Raw genomic sequence first — 16,151 nt, forward strand, 5'->3', positions numbered from 1 at the left:
CCCCCATGAACATCCCGGGGACGGTGGTGGACCCCCATACCCATCCCGGGGACGGTGGTGGACCCCCATACCCATCCCGGGGACGGTGAAGGACCCCCATACCCATCCCGGGGGCGGTGAAGGACCCCCATACCCATCCCGGGGGCGGTGAAGGACCCCCATACCCATCCCGGGGACGGTGAAGGACCCCCATACCCATCCAGTTCGCATATGCCAACTAATGATGATGTGACCCTTCAGAAAAATGCTCAAGGAACACTCAGAAATTCTTGACTCAGCAACTGGCGGCAGGAATTACAAATCCTAGACGTTATCCTCAAAGAATAAAACCCGAATATCCACACACAAAACATTGCCTTTGGCCTCATTACCAACACTGTGGCCTATAAACCCCAAACCACTGGAGGAGGATGTTATAGCAGATAACCCCCCCCCCCACCACCACCACCACCACCCCCACACATTTGGCAGCACCCGGGCCCCCAGTGCCCCCCCCCCCTACCTTGCGATGGGGGTCAGCGTCCCCGCGGCCCGGTCCTCGACTCGGCCTCCTATGTGTGCATACATCCCCTCACCATATTACAAGATGAAGTAAACAAATTCCGTGAGATGGTCTCACAAGTGGCTACTAGAAATTATCCTTAACAAAGGAAAGGTTATGAGGCTAAGAATTGGAGTAAGATGAGCTCATATACAGTACAGGGTGATGGGAAGACAACGTCCAACTTGTGAGAGAGGTAGACTTAGGAGTGGACATAACTGGGGCTGTAACACCAGAGGCGGACATCAGCAGGATAACGAGGGCAGCAGACGCCACACTGGTGAACCTCAGGTTATCCTTCACCAACTTGGACAATGATCCCTCCCCAGCGCTGTGTACATCCTCTGAGCCTCATTGTTGGGTATAAACAATGAGTTCATACTCAACAATCAGTCTCGCGAACTCAATGAGTCTCAATGTCTCTCTCAAACTCATTGTATGAACAAATAGTTTTTTTTTTACCTTTTCAGAACTAGAAAAGGTAAAAAAAGTATGCAACAAGGTTCGTCCCTAAGCTAAGGGGCATCAGCTATGAAGAAAGATTGAAGGAGCTGGACCTAACCACACTGGAGGAAAGAAGGAATAGGGCAGAGATGATTACGACATACAAGATACTAAGAGGTATAAACAAAGTTGATGTAGATGCAGCGTTCAAGTAACAGATGAACGAGACGACATGCTTGGAAACACAGATGAGTCAGCTATGTCAGGAAGAACTTTGTCACTCTAAGAGTCGTAAATGATTAGAACGGGTTATCTTGAGGTTATCTTGAGATGATTTCGGGGCTTTTTTTTAGTGTCCCCGCGGCCCGGTCCTCGACCAGGCCTCCCCCCCCCCCCCAGGAAGCAGCCCGTGACAGCTGACTAACACCCAGGTACCTATTTTACTGCTAGATGAAGTTAGGAATTAGATGAAGTTGTTGAAGCCAATTCGAGATATAATTTTAAATGTAAGAAAAACTAGTTTAAATGTCACTACACTGAACTACTGACGGTCGACTGAGCAGATACTCGAGCCCGCAAGCACAAATAGGCCACCACCCACGACTTCATCAAGCCTTCTGTAAAATCAATGTCATCAGACCGCCACATTCTCCTCCACAAGAAGGCAGATTTAATCTTGGAGTACGATTAGTCGAGTCCCTCAGACAATACACGACTCCAGTTGCCACAACCTAATTTATCGGTCTTGTTTAATATGGCAACACACTCTAAGGTCTACACCCAGGTCCCGAGGCCCCCCCCCCCGGGGGTACCTTCGGCCTTCCCCCCGGGGGTCCCTTCGGCCCTCCCGCCCCCCCGGGGTCCCGAGAGCGCTACCCACGCCCCCCCCCCCCCGGGGTCTTGAGAGCTCTCCCCCCCTCCCCAAGGTCCAGAGAGCCCCCCCACCCTCTCGTAATCTAATGCACCACTAACTCTACTTGCCGGTCGACCGGATGGAGTCACACTACGCCCACGGAGACGCTGGATGTACAGCCCGTCCTCCAAAAATGGGGAGGTAAATGTAAGGAGACAAATAAGTGCAATTATGTACTATTCATAGCAGTTAGGAATTGTACTTATTTTCACTTAGTATTAAATCGTACTGTCAGATATATTGTGAATATTTGAGTTTACCTGAAAAACTGAATAGAAAACCACGACCTAACCTAACCGTCTTAGTTTTTGAAGATAATAATTTTATTGCTTCTTAATTACAATTAGTACTTAACCTATAGCTATAATGATATTACAGTTTTATAAAACTAATAAAACAAAACTAAAATATATCAATAAATTGTACAGTAACTCCGGATATTTTAAAATTTTGCATAAAATCTATATTGTTTAATAAACCTGAAAAAGAAACTCCTGATATTTGAAACTTGCGTATTGCTAATTGAAATTGAAAACTTCATCCTAAAATTCTGAGTGTCTTAACAAAAAACGAGAATTAAATCGGGGGAGGGAGTTGAGCAAATGTAACAGCCCGATAAGTGCAATTATGCACTGCTTATGACAGTAAGACAGTGTACTTATTACACTTAGTATTAAATCGTAGTGTCAATTCGGAGGATGGGTTGCAAGGCAGACAACTGTCATGGGACTACACTTTTGTTTCTACCTTGGCAGCCACATACATCACCACCGCTGTTGAACAAGGTGATGATCCAATACATCCTGGGCACCCTCATCACGGCCCTTGTGGATTTGTTCATTTGATGCTGGTCAAGCAGGAGCTGCTGCCACACTCACACAAATCAAACAAGTACACGGAGATAGATCCCTGATCCAACTTGGTTCCATATGACCCGAGACCTTGATCCACGGGGAGAGAGTGCCAGCAAGTGTCTGAAGGAGCTGTGTTCCAGGCTCGTCAAGACAACAAGAGGCCCAAGAACTTCCAGCACCTCAGTGTGGCCACCCAGAGGGACAATGTCCAATACATCCTGGGTACCTGCCCGATGGTCGAGTCCGAAGAAATCTATAGCCTCTAGGAAGTAAACTTCAGTTTGTTTCCTCTCAATGTTCACATTTTGTAACGAATGATTTATGCAACTGTGTAATCCTGTATCATTTAGTGCATAATAATAAAAATAATAATAATAATAATTAATAATTATCACTCTTCCTTCTATTTGGTCTTGAAGGAGGCCGGCCTCGGGTGAAAGAGGGCTGTGACGATCACTGTCAGGAACCCGTAGGTGCGGGACCGGGCCGTTCACCTCCCGGGGCTTGTGCGGCCCAGGCTCCGCTTCAGGAGGCTGGGGTCGTTCATACCCTGGATGGGGTGGTGGTTCTCTGCCCACGACCACGGCGGTCTCCGGGTTTGGAGTCCCTGAGCCTTTTATCACCAACTTCGAGATCAACTCCGGAGCTCACAGTTGCTGTGACGGCGCTGGAACCAATCGTATTGGCGTTTGCCTTTCCATTGGAGACTTTCTGTGCCGTGGAAAGGTGGAGGACCTGCTGCATGGGTAACAGCTTCTCCTCCGTATCAACCTACCCTGGCTTTGTGCCCTGGTGAGGCCATTCCAGACCGAGCACAACACCATAGTCTCCTGAGACTGATAGCTGCCTACTGTACTAATGATGATAATAATAAAGGAATGACAGGAAGAGTAAACACTCATATGTATTTAGTCAAATGGAAATTTCGATCGGAATGCTCTATATTCCCTTCCCCGAGGCTATGGGTCCTCATAATTGCACTACGGGCGGTACCAGTTTTACACATTTATGCCATGTCTAATAGCCAGAACGCACTACTTGGCCTAGTATGCAAGGCCAGATTTCCCTAACAGGCCGAGTGATTTTAGTTCTTTTAATTTCTTTTCAAATTTGTTTATTTAAATTAATAATATATTATATTTAGAAGAATTACTGACTTAGACATGATAATTTTAACATAGAAATTTCAAAGCTAACACAAATATAAGAAAATTAAAATAATATTATACAACAGAAAGCTTTATCATTCAATAAGATTTTTTTTTGACGCCAATACATAATTTCAGAAAACTGTTAGGCAACTTGGCCTATTAGGTACAACACACACACACTTATATATATATATATATATATATATATATGCCCGAAACGCTATGCGTATTAGTGGATTTAGGTATTGTATGTACTAGCTCTATATATATATATTATATATATATATATATATATATATATATATATATATATATATATATATATATATATATATATATATATATATATATATATAAATCCAACAGTATGTTTGCAACTCTGCATCTATGTATGTACTTTTCCTAAATAAAATGTTATTGTTATTTTTTGTTATATGTATAGATACATATATCTGCTTTTATTATGCTAGCTTTTATATTTAAATTTCTCCACAAAGTTGGTGAGAGTGGCCGAGTTCAGAGCCCATCCTTGACACTACATTTACACACTCTCTCACATTGCTATCTCCTCCACTTCCTCTAATCTGTGTCGTTGTGAAATAATTTGTATCCCATAATTTTATATTCAGTTCCCCGTTTTCTACATTCATCCACGTTTTTGTTATCTCAACAACAGTTAATGTTGGTGTCCACAAAAGCACTCAAAAGCATCTGTTTTGATTCTAATACTCTTGCAAATGCCCCTTAATTAAGGCAGTTCTCATGGCCGCCTCCGAACCTCTTGTTTTTACTCAAACTTTCTTCATTCACTGCCCAAACTTTCCCCTACCAGCACACACACCCTTAATTCTCCAACTACACCTCTCATCTAACAGTCTCAACCCAGACAAGCCAAGATCTGTGCTCGTACACATTGCCTACGACAAGTTCGACTTGACGCGCGTTCATGTCGTGGCTACAGTTCTGTCCAACATCAAGAACAGCACAGAAAACGATCAAGAAAATATAAATACCGAGAAAGAGGAATATGGTACGATGAGAAAGCCTGCCAGACACACACACACCTGTTGGTGCATCTTAGATGAGCGGGAAGGGTGCAACTTTTCCTCCAGTAAAGGAGGGGAAGACAGAGGCAGGCGATAAACTGAAGCAAACACTGTATATCTCACAGCACTAGAAGGTTGGGAGTAGTTGTACCAGACTAGTGGTTGGGACGCCGCCTTGTGTGAACGTCGTCCAGCGGGGACGCCGCCTTGTGTGAACGTCGTCCAGCGGGGACGCCGCCTTGTGTGAACGTCGTACAGCGGGAACGCCGCCTTGTGTGAACGTCGTACAGCGGGGACGCCGCCTTGTGTGAACGTCGTACAGCGGGGACGCCGCCTTGTGTGAACGTCGTCCAGCGGGGACGCCGCCTTGTGTGAACGTCGTCCAGCGGGGACGCCGCCTTGTGTGAACGTCGTACAGCGGGAACGCCGCCTTGTGTGAACGTCGCACAGCGGGGACGCCGCCTTGTGTGAACGTCGTCCAGCGGGGACGCCGCCTTGTGTGAACGTCGTCCAGCGGGGACGCCGCCTTGTGTGAACGTCGTCCAGCGGGGACGCCGCCTTGTGTGAACGTCGTCCAGCGGGGACGCCGCCTTGTGTGAACGTCGTCCAGCGGGGACGCCGCCTTGTGTGAACGTCGTCCAGCGGGGACGCCGCCTTGTGTGAACGTCGTCCAGCGGGGACGCCGCCTTGTGTGAACGTCGTCCAGCGGGGACGCCGCCTTGTGTGAACGTCGTACAGCGGGAACGCCGCCTTGTGTGAACGTCGTACAGCGGGGACGCCGCCTTGTGTGAACGTCGTACAGCGGGGACGCCGCCTTGTGTGAACGTCGTCCAGCGGGGACGCCGCCTTGTGTGAACGTCGTCCAGCGGGGACGCCGCCTTCTGTGAACGTCGTCCAGCGGGGACGCCGCCTTGTGTGAACGTCGTACAGCGGGGACGCCGCCTTGTGTGAACGTCGTACAGCGGGGACGCCGCCTTGTGTGAACGTCGTCCAGCGGGAACGCCGCCTGCCTCCTGGAGTAACCACTAGCGCCCATCACTCCCCGCCCTCCGCTATACGAAGATAAGTGGGAGTGGGAGGCGGGAAATAGGACAGAAGAGGAAAGAAGGAAAGAGATGGACTTGTAGAATATATAGACAGAAGAGGAAAGAAGGAAAGAGATGGACTTGCAGAATATATAGACAGAAGAGGAAAGAAGGAAAGAGATGGACTTGCAGAATATATAAAGTGACAGCGAGACAAAACTATGTATTAGTGAAGTGTGTGAGAGGGAAGGGGGGGGGGGAGGAGCCGCGACAGAGAAGAAAGAAAGGTGTCAGGTACACAACACAGCCTCACAATGGCCGCAACAAAACAAAGGTGTTGGCCTACCCTGGGACCTCTGTGCTCTCTCTCCCCCGCCAACACGGACCAACCCCCGGTCCACCCGGACTAACTTACAAGTATACCAGTAGCATAACATCAGCCCCATTCTCTACAATGACATGTCACAACATCGTTCAGGAACCTACATAATGAGACATTTAGATCACTCTACACCTACGTGAGACCTGTCGTATGCCGCCCCAGCCTCGAGTCCTCGCCTTAAAAACACACAGGAAAACTAGAAAATGGTTGGCAACGAGGCTCTTTTTTTTGGGGGGGGGGGGGGATTACGAGGGAAGAGGGGAAGAAACATGACAAAGAACTAGACCTGATGTCGCTAGAAAATAGGCGAGAGCGGATGACATGATAGATACCTATAAAGTTACTGGGGGAACTGACAGTGGACAAAATAAATTCAAAGTTAAATCCCCGCCGGATGAGGAAACAAATTTGCAGTTTCTTTCACCCTGATGGCCCTGTTCACCTAGCAGTAAGTAGGTACCTGAGGGGGACAGATTCACGAAGCAGTTACGCGAGCACTTACGAACCTGTACATCTTTTCTCAATATTTGGCGGCTTTGTTTACAAATATTAAATAGTAAATGAGCTCCGAAGCACCAGGAGGCTGTTTATAACAACAGTTGATGGCCAAGTTTTCATGCTTCTAAACTGTTTTAATGTAACCAAAGCTGTCAAAGATTGAGGAAAGATGTACACGTTCGTAAGTGCTTGCGTAACTGCTTCGTGAATCTGGCCCCTCGTGTACCTATTTACTGCATGGTGATCAGACACATCAGGGTGAAAGAAACTCTGCAAACAGGTTTCCTCTTCAGCCGGGGATTGAACCCGGGGCATTAGGACTACGAGCGCGGAACGCTGTCCACTTAGCCATCAGACCCCAGGATATACAAAGGGCAAGTACAAAGGGCAAGTAAGACAATGTCAGTAACGGGGAAGCGTAGATGTGGGCAGAAAGAGGGGAGACTGCACCTGGGGTGGGTTTGGGGAAGGAGTTCCACTCACCCGGCCCGAGGCCAGGCTTGACTTGTGTTAACTTGGTCCACCAGGCTGTTGCTTGGAGCGGCCCGCAGGCCCACATCCTACCACAGCCTGGTTGGTCCGGCAGGAACGCGTTTATTTTTTTTAAGCATGTCCACTTTTGTTCTGGCAATGTTTCGTATGTTCACGCAGAGGATTATAGTGTTCATGAATAAAGAAGTCCGGGTTAAGAAGGCCTTGGCAATGGAAATTCTGGTTATAACGCCTTGTTTTATATATTTCGTAATAAACCTATTTGATTTAAGGTGCTCCGTGAATATATAGCGTCCTGGCCTAAACGGTTCTGAGCAAGAGTGTTCCAGGATTCCAGACGGAGAAGCCGGAGGCGGCGACGTTTGGCGGCGGAATATCCTCCATCCGGTAGTGGGGCGGAAACTGGCGCCCCTTACTCCATCTCCTGCTGCTGCCCTTACTCCCTTCTCCTCCCACACCCGCCCCGGCCTCCCACACCTGCCCCGGCCTCCCACACCCGCCCCGGCCTCCCACACCCGCCCCGGCCTCCCACACCCGCCCCGGCCTCCCACACCTGCCCCGGCCTACCACACCCACCCCTACCCCCACACCCTGCGCACCACCACAAGGTTCCCCTTGGTTACAGCAGACGGTGGCGCAAGACAACCCAACATTTACCAACTAAATATCTCCCAGAAATGGTATATTATCTCAAGAATGCGCTGGCAAACTATGAAATTAAAAATATTAAAGAATGAGAGAAATCTGAAATGCTTAACAAAGAATATAAAGAAAACGTCCAGGAATGCCCCAAAAATTATAGAATGCAAATTAAAGGCCGAGGAACGCCAAGGAAGGTAAATATAGAGAGAACTTCAAGTGTTTTTAAACAAATATAAAATACGTCTTGCACAGAAACGCCGAGATAAAAGTCAACACAAAGTCCCAGCGACTGTGTAAGGTACAATACGTCTGCAGGTTGGTGAAGGCTGGAAGGTCACGACGACTGGGAACAGGCCGGGGGGGGGGGAAGGTCACGACGACTGGGAACAGGCCGGGAGGGGGGGGGGGAGGTCACAACGACTCGGAACAGGCCGGGGGGGGGGGAGGTCACGACGACTGGGAACAGGCCGGGAGGGGGGAAGGAGGTCACAACGACTCGGAACAGGCCGGGGGGGGGGGAGGTCACGACGACTGGGAACAGGCCGGGAGGGGGGGGGGGAGGTCACAACGACTCGGAACAGGCCGGGGGGGGGGGGGAGGTCACGACGACTGGGAACAGGCCGGGGGGGGGGGGGAAAGGTCATGACGACTGGGAACGGGCCGGGGGGGGGGGGGGGAAAGGTCATGACGACTGGGAACAGGCCGGGGAAGGTCACTACCACCAGTCTCCCGTCTCGGTTAATTCCGTATGCACACGATTTGAATATTTTCCTGCAGGTAACATCTGGCCGTGACTACGCCCCGTGCCCCAGCCTGCCCGTTCCTCCAGGGGAGGTAACTCACCACATACTCGTGCCCCAGCCCGCCCGTCCCTCCAGGGGAGGTAACTCGCCACATACTCGTGCCCCAGCATGTCGTCCTCGCCCCCTCTACACGGAACATCATCATCTCATCCTCAGGCGAGTATACTCCGTCATCCTCTTCCATACGTTCCATCACTCTTTGTGTAAACTTGACCTTTTGTGATGTATACTCTTGTGGTGTTGTGGTTCTCGCACACCCCAACCATACAAACTCCTCCCAAACACACAACCTCGCCTCCACCACACCTGTCACGGTACTGTACCTACTGTACCGCCATACACACCTCAGAACGCAATATTTGGTGGAGTGCTCGCGCCTGCAGGGTGAAGGCTCACACACCCAACCATTCTCAAAGCCTCACCCTTGAACATTTTCCCCGCCATTCTTGCACTGCTGCTTTACTTACGGACGTGTCCGAATATGGTGGTGTTGGCTCTGGCATTGTTACTCCTCATACAACCTTCACGTGCCACCTCCCAACACACCAGTATTCTGACGGTCGAGCTATAAGCCAGTTACTTGCTCTCGGACAGTTACCTCACATGCGTCAAGTATAAAAGTATTGAGCCTCGCACGCGTGGGGTCCACGGTTCGAGTCTACAAGAGCCCAGGCAAGTGGAATGTGTCAAGTATGGTTTTTACAGTTCTCTGGCGGTACTCCGGTGGCCCTAGAGTCTTACAACCTTGCTCATCCCATGCTCACTCAAACCCAACATTGGCTGTAGCTCATCTTTAGATACAAGTTTATTGTTGTGTTGCCAGACATAGCGGTGTTGCCGCCCTCACCTAGCGGACGCCACTACTCACAAGGCTGTCGTGCCTCTCCCGCCTCCATGAATGTATTTCCTTATTCGAATTCTTACCCTGTCACCAGTAACGTGATCCACAACCGTTGCACAGCGATGGTCAGCCATTGTCAATATACCAATTCTTCATAAGACATCATGCTGTGACATGCCTATCACTGTGACGTTCCTGGTGTCGCCATAACAGTGGGCCCGGTCTCTGGTCAGGTTACGTGCTGGTCACATGGGATTAACTTAGGGCCTCCTAGGATGTTCCGATATCTAGTTTCCCACTGTTTCTTCCTGTCTTGTACCTGGTTGGTCTACGCCCTAAGCCTTACCCGAGGTCAGGCTCGAATTGTGAGAGCTTGGTCCAAAAGGCTGTTGCTTGAAGCAGCCCACAGGCCCCCACATCCACCAATACAACCCGGTTAGTTGGCCACTTCTCGCAGAAAAATATCCAGTTTTTTCTTGAATCCCACTTTTGTTCTGGCAATATTTCTTATCCTTGCTGTGAGGCTACTGAACAACCGTGGAGCTGTGATGGTCAGTGTTCCCTGGGTACCGTCCTGGGCGAGTCTCGCACCGTCGACACCACGTGTGGGGCGTCTATCTGGTCTGGTCCTGGCATACTCCACCACATCTGGCCACTCGGGAATATTCTGCACCACAGATGGTGATGTTATCCTCCAGGGACACAGCATTCTTGGGGGTAAATTACTTAATGTCTTCAGGTGATAGCTCTTTGACAAGTAATTTACAGCTCGTAGATGTGATGAGCGTTCCCACATGTGTGTGGTCCAGGCCAGTGACCCTGGCCAACCACAGCTCTTTGGATCGCACTCTACATATAGTTATTAATTATAATAAGAGTACCTGGCAATTACCTGTTTACTCTAACGCCACCCCCCCAATTAGAGGTACAGCCCCTACTTCCCCCCCCTCCCTCACGAGAGGTGTAGCCCACACCTTCCCTCCTGAAGGAGTAATGTCTCCAGCAGGTACATATCACGGCTCCTACACTCCAGCCTTGCTCGATAGTAATAACGGCACCTTCCTCACCCAGCGCCCCCCCTACCCCTCCCACCACACCACCTCCCCTAACACCACCTTCACGGCCGGCCGGCATAACCATTGCAGAGGTCCATAAAACAATTATGGGTTTCAAGAACAAGGCGCCGGGCAACAGCAAGATAAATAAGATGGTATTATCCAACCTTCCAGTGACTGCACTCCATCAATACACATGTATAATAAATGCAGCTCTTGCATCTGGACTATTCCCCACATACTTCAAGAATGCCACAATAAGATTAATCCCTAAGCCAGGTAAACCCCCAACCCAAACTGAAAACTACAGGCCAATTTCCCTCCCCGAAGTACCAGGTAAAATATTCGAAAAAATAATGAGAGACTTGTGAAGTACAGTACATGGCAGAGGAAGGGAAGTATAACACCAGGCAGCATTGGTTTAGACACCGCAGAGGGGCCCATACAGCTATAGCCCTGATCTACCAGCATATAGCAGAGGGGCCCATACAGCTATAGCCCTGATCTACCAGCATATAGCAGAGGGGCCCATACAGCTATAGCCCTGATCTACCAGCATATAGCAGAGGGGCCCATACAGCTATAGCCCTGATCTACCAGCATATAGCAGAGGGGCCCATACAGCTATAGCCCTGATCTACCAGCATATAGCAGAGGGGCCCATACAGCTATAGCCCTGATCTACCAGCATATAGCAGAGGGGCCCATACAGCTATAGCCCTGATCTACCAGCATATAGCAGAGGGGCCCATACAGCTATAGCCCTGATCTACCAGCATATAGCAGAGGGGCCCATACAGCTATAGCCCTGATCTACCAGCATATAGCAGAGGGCCCATACAGCTATAGCCCTGATCTACCAGCATATAGCAGAGGGGCCCATACAGCTATAGCCCTGATCTACCAGCATATAGCAGAGGGGCCCATACAGCTATAGCCCTGATCTACCAGCATATAGCAGAGGGCCCATACAGCTATAGCCCTGATCTACCAGCATATAGCAGAGGGGCCCATACAGCTATAGCCCTGATCTACCAGCATATAGCAGAGGGGCCCATACAGCTATAGCCCTGATCTACCAGCATATAGCAGAGGGGCCCATACAGCTATAGCCCTGATCTACCAGCATATAGCAGAGGGGCCCATACAGCTATAGTCCTGATCTACCAGCATATAGCAGAGGGGCCCATACAGCTATAGCCCTGATCTACCAGCATATAGCAGAGGGGCCCATACAGCTATAGCCCTGATCTACCAGCATATAGCAGAGGGGCCCATACAGCTATAGTCCTGATCTACCAGCATATAGCAGAGGGGCCCATACAGCTATAGCCCTGATCTACCAGCATATAGCAGAGGGGCCCATACAGCTATAGCCCTGATCTACCAGCATATAGCAGAGGGGCCCATACAGCTATAGCCCTGATCTACCAGCATATAGCCAACGCAATGTCGAAAAAAGATCGGTGTAATATAGTGCTTAGAGACGTTTCGAAAGCCTTCGACAAAGTGTGGCACACAGGCCTAAAATATAAGATATCTGAACTAGGACTTCCTGAGAGATTTACTGCTACTCTCTGCAGCTTTATAGACAACAGAACTGCTCGACTTAATATCAGCAGCTACTTGGGTGACGTAATAGAACTGAAAAGTGGAGTACCACAAGGAAGCTGCCTCTCCCCCACTCTATTCAATATATATATACAGCTGACCTACCCCAACATGGAGAATACATCACATACGCTGACGATGTCACCCAAATAATATTCCAACCGGAACCATCAAAGCCGCTACTAGCCGACAAGACCAAGGCAGCAATTGAACTCAAACAACTTTGAGAAGCAATGGAAAATTTGCACCAACAAACAAAAGTTTCAGATAATACACACTGCGAAGATAAACCCGGACATTATCCTTGACAAATATCCGATCCAATATGCGGAGGTAGGCAGAATACTGGGACTCATGATCAATAGAACAGGGATACAAATTCATGTAAGGGACCAACTAAACAAAGCCAAAGCAGCATTAGGAAAACTGAGGAGATTCCGAAGCCTCAGTATAAACATTCAGATCCACCTATATAAGGCTCTAGTTCGGCCGTATCTAGAGTATTCCCCAGTACCACTACACGCCATAAAGAAAACTAACATGCAGAAACTGCAAGCAGTACAAAATAAGGCGCTAAGGAGAGCAGCAAAACACCGTCCACCATATGATCAGACAATCCAGGAGCTCCATGAACTCCTGAACATACAGCCACTAAACATCAGACTGCAGCACCAAGCCATCAGGGTGTGGAACACCATCGAAATGTTAGAGGACCCAATGTTAGAAAGATTACTCCAAGATGAGACGCCCCGCTCCCACAGCTGGTGGCCCAAGATGAGACTCCCCACTCCCACAGCTGGTGGCCCAAGATGAGACGCCCCACTCCCACAGCTGGTGGCCCAAGAGCCGCGATATACTAGATGAAAACCCCGCCCCACAGTACATAATTCCCAGATGAAATACTGACCAGAAATCCTTCCCCCCAAGAATTGGAAAAATCGAGTATGTATGTGTATAGATGTGTATATGCATATGTATGTAGATATATAAACAAATGTGTATCTATGACTAAATCAATAAATAATAATAAAATAAATAGCCTTGAACAAAACATATGTGGAAACATCAAGGTGTGTATATATGAATGCTACACAGTTTTTATCTACAGACATCCATATATGGTGAAACACATGTGAAGAACCTCTCACACACTCACAGCTCCCTGACAAGAGGGAGCCAGCTTAGCTTAGCTGCCAACACCCACACATCGTGTCAGCAAGGCGGACAGCCCGCCTGCTTTCATACCTCTCACTGTATTTCCCACTTCTATGCTTCCCTTCACCTATGCCTCTTCTTCCTCCCCCCCCCCTCCCCCCCCAAAAAAAACGGCCGACCTTCCTCACCCAGTCCCCCCCCACCCCCCCTCCCACCACGCCACATCTGCTGCGGCAACAGAGCAGCTAGAGCAGGGGTATAGAGCTAGAGCAGGGGTATAGAGCTAGAGCAGGGGTATAGAGCTAGAGCAGGAATATAGAGCTAGAGCAGGGATATAGAGCTAGAGCAGGGATATAGAGCTAGAGTAGGGATATAGACCTAGAGCAGGAATATAGAGCTAGAGCAGGGGTATAGAGCTAGAGCAGGAATATAGAGCTAGAACAGGGATATAGAGCTAGAGCAGGGATATAGAGCTAGAGCAGGAATATAGAGCTAGAGCAGGGGTATAGAGCTAGAGCAGGGATATAGAGCTAGAGCAGGGAAATAGAGCTAGAGCAGGGATATAGAGCTAGAGCAGGAATGTAAAGCTAGAGCAGGAATATAGAGCTAGAGCAGGGATATAGAGCTAGAGCAGGGATGTAGAGCTAGAGCAGGAATGTAGAGCTAGAGCAGGAATATAGAGCTAGAGCAGGGATATAGAGCTAGAGCAGGGATATAGAGCTAGAGCAGGGATATAGAGCTAGAGCAGGAATATAGAGCTAGAGCAGGAATATAGAGCTAGAGCAGGAATATAGAGCTAGAGCAGGGATATAGAGCTAGAGCAGGAATATAGAGCTAGAGCAGGAATATAGAGCTAGAGCAGGAATATAGAGCTAGAGCAGGAATATAGAGCTAGAGCAGGAATATAGAGCTAGAGCAGGGATATAGAGCTAGAGCAGGAATATAGAGCTAGAGCAGGGATATAGAGCTAGAGCAGGGATATAGAGCTAGAGCAGGGATATAGAGCTAGAGCAGGAATATAGAGCTAGAGCAGGAATATAGAGCTAGAGTAGGAATATAGAGCTAGAGCAGGAATATAGAGCTAGAGCAGGAATATAGAGCTAGAGCAGGAATATAGAGCTAGAGTAGGAATATAGAGCTAGAGCAGGAATATAGAGCTAGAGCAGGGATATAGAGCTAGAGTAGGAATATAGAGCTAGAGCAGGAATATAGAGCTAGAGCAGGGATATAGAACTAGAGCAGGGATATAGAGCTAGAGCAGGGATATAGAGCTAGAGCAGGAATATAGAGCTAGAGTAGGAATATAGAGCTAGAGCAGGAATATAGAGCTAGAGCAGGGATATAGAGCTAGAGTAGGAATATAGAGCTAGAGCAGGAATATAGAGCTAGAGCAGGGATATAGAACTAGAGCAGGGATATAGAGCTAGAGCAGGGATATAGAGCTAGAGCAGGGATATAGAGCTAGAGCAGGAATATAGAGCTAGAGTAGGAATATAGAGCAAGAGCAGGAATATAGAGCTAGAGCAGGGATATAGAGCTAGAGTAGGAATATAGAGCTAGAGCAGGAATATAGAGCTAGAGCAGGGATATAGAGCTAGAGCAGGGATATAGAGCTAGAGCAGGGATATAGAGCTAGAGCAGGAATATAGAGCTAGAGCAGGAATATAGAGCTAGAGCAGGAATATAGAGCTAGAGCAGGGATATAGAGCTAGAGCAGGAATATAGAGCTAGAGCAGGAATATAGAGCTAGAGTAGGAATATAGAGCTAGAGCAGGAATATAGAGCTAGAGCAGGGATATAGAGCTAGAGTAGGAATATAGAGCTAGAGCAGGAATATAGAGCTAGAGCAGGGATATAGAGCTAGAGCAGGAATATAGAGCTAGAGCAGGGATATAGAGCTAGAGCAGGAATATAGAGCTAGAGCAGGAATATAGAGCTAGAGCAGGGATATAGAGCTAGAGCAGGAATATAGAGCTAGAGTAGGAATATAGAGCTAGAGTAGGAATATAGAGCTAGAGCAGGGATATAGAGCTAGAGCAGGAATATAGAGCTAGAGCAGGGATATAGAGCTAGAGCAGGAATATAGAGCTAGAGCAGGGATATAGAGCTAGAGCAGGGGTATAGAGCTAGAGCAGGAATATAGAGCTAGAGTAGGAATATAGAGCTAGAGCAGGGATATAGAGCTAGAGTAGGAATATAGAGCTAGAGCAGGAATATAGAGCTAGAGTAGGAATATAGAGCTAGAGCAGGAATATAGAGCTAGAGCAGGAATATAGAGCTAGAGCAGGGATATAGAGCTAGAGCAAGGAGTCACAATATAACATCAAGAGGGGAGGGAAGCGAGTCTGGCAATAACTGCTGCACTGTTATATATGACCGCCACTATGTTCATCCCTGCTGTTACTGCCCCCACACTGCTGCCCCCACACCCCTGCCCCCACACCCCCTGGCCCCACACTGCTGCCCCCACACCCCTGCCCCCACACTGCTGCCCCTACACACCCCTGCCCCTACACACCCCTGCCCCTACACACCCCTGCCCCCACACACCCCTGCCCCCACACACCCCTGCCCCCACACCCCTGCCCCCACACACCCCTGCCCCCACACCCCTGCTCCCACACTGCTGCCCCCACACACCCCTGCCCCCACACACCCCTTGCCCCCACACTGCTGCCCCCACACACCCCTGCCCCCA

The sequence above is a fragment of the Procambarus clarkii genome, chromosome 13 (assembly GCF_040958095.1).
Source record: "Procambarus clarkii isolate CNS0578487 chromosome 13, FALCON_Pclarkii_2.0, whole genome shotgun sequence".
Lineage (NCBI taxonomy): Eukaryota > Metazoa > Arthropoda > Malacostraca > Decapoda > Cambaridae > Procambarus > Procambarus clarkii.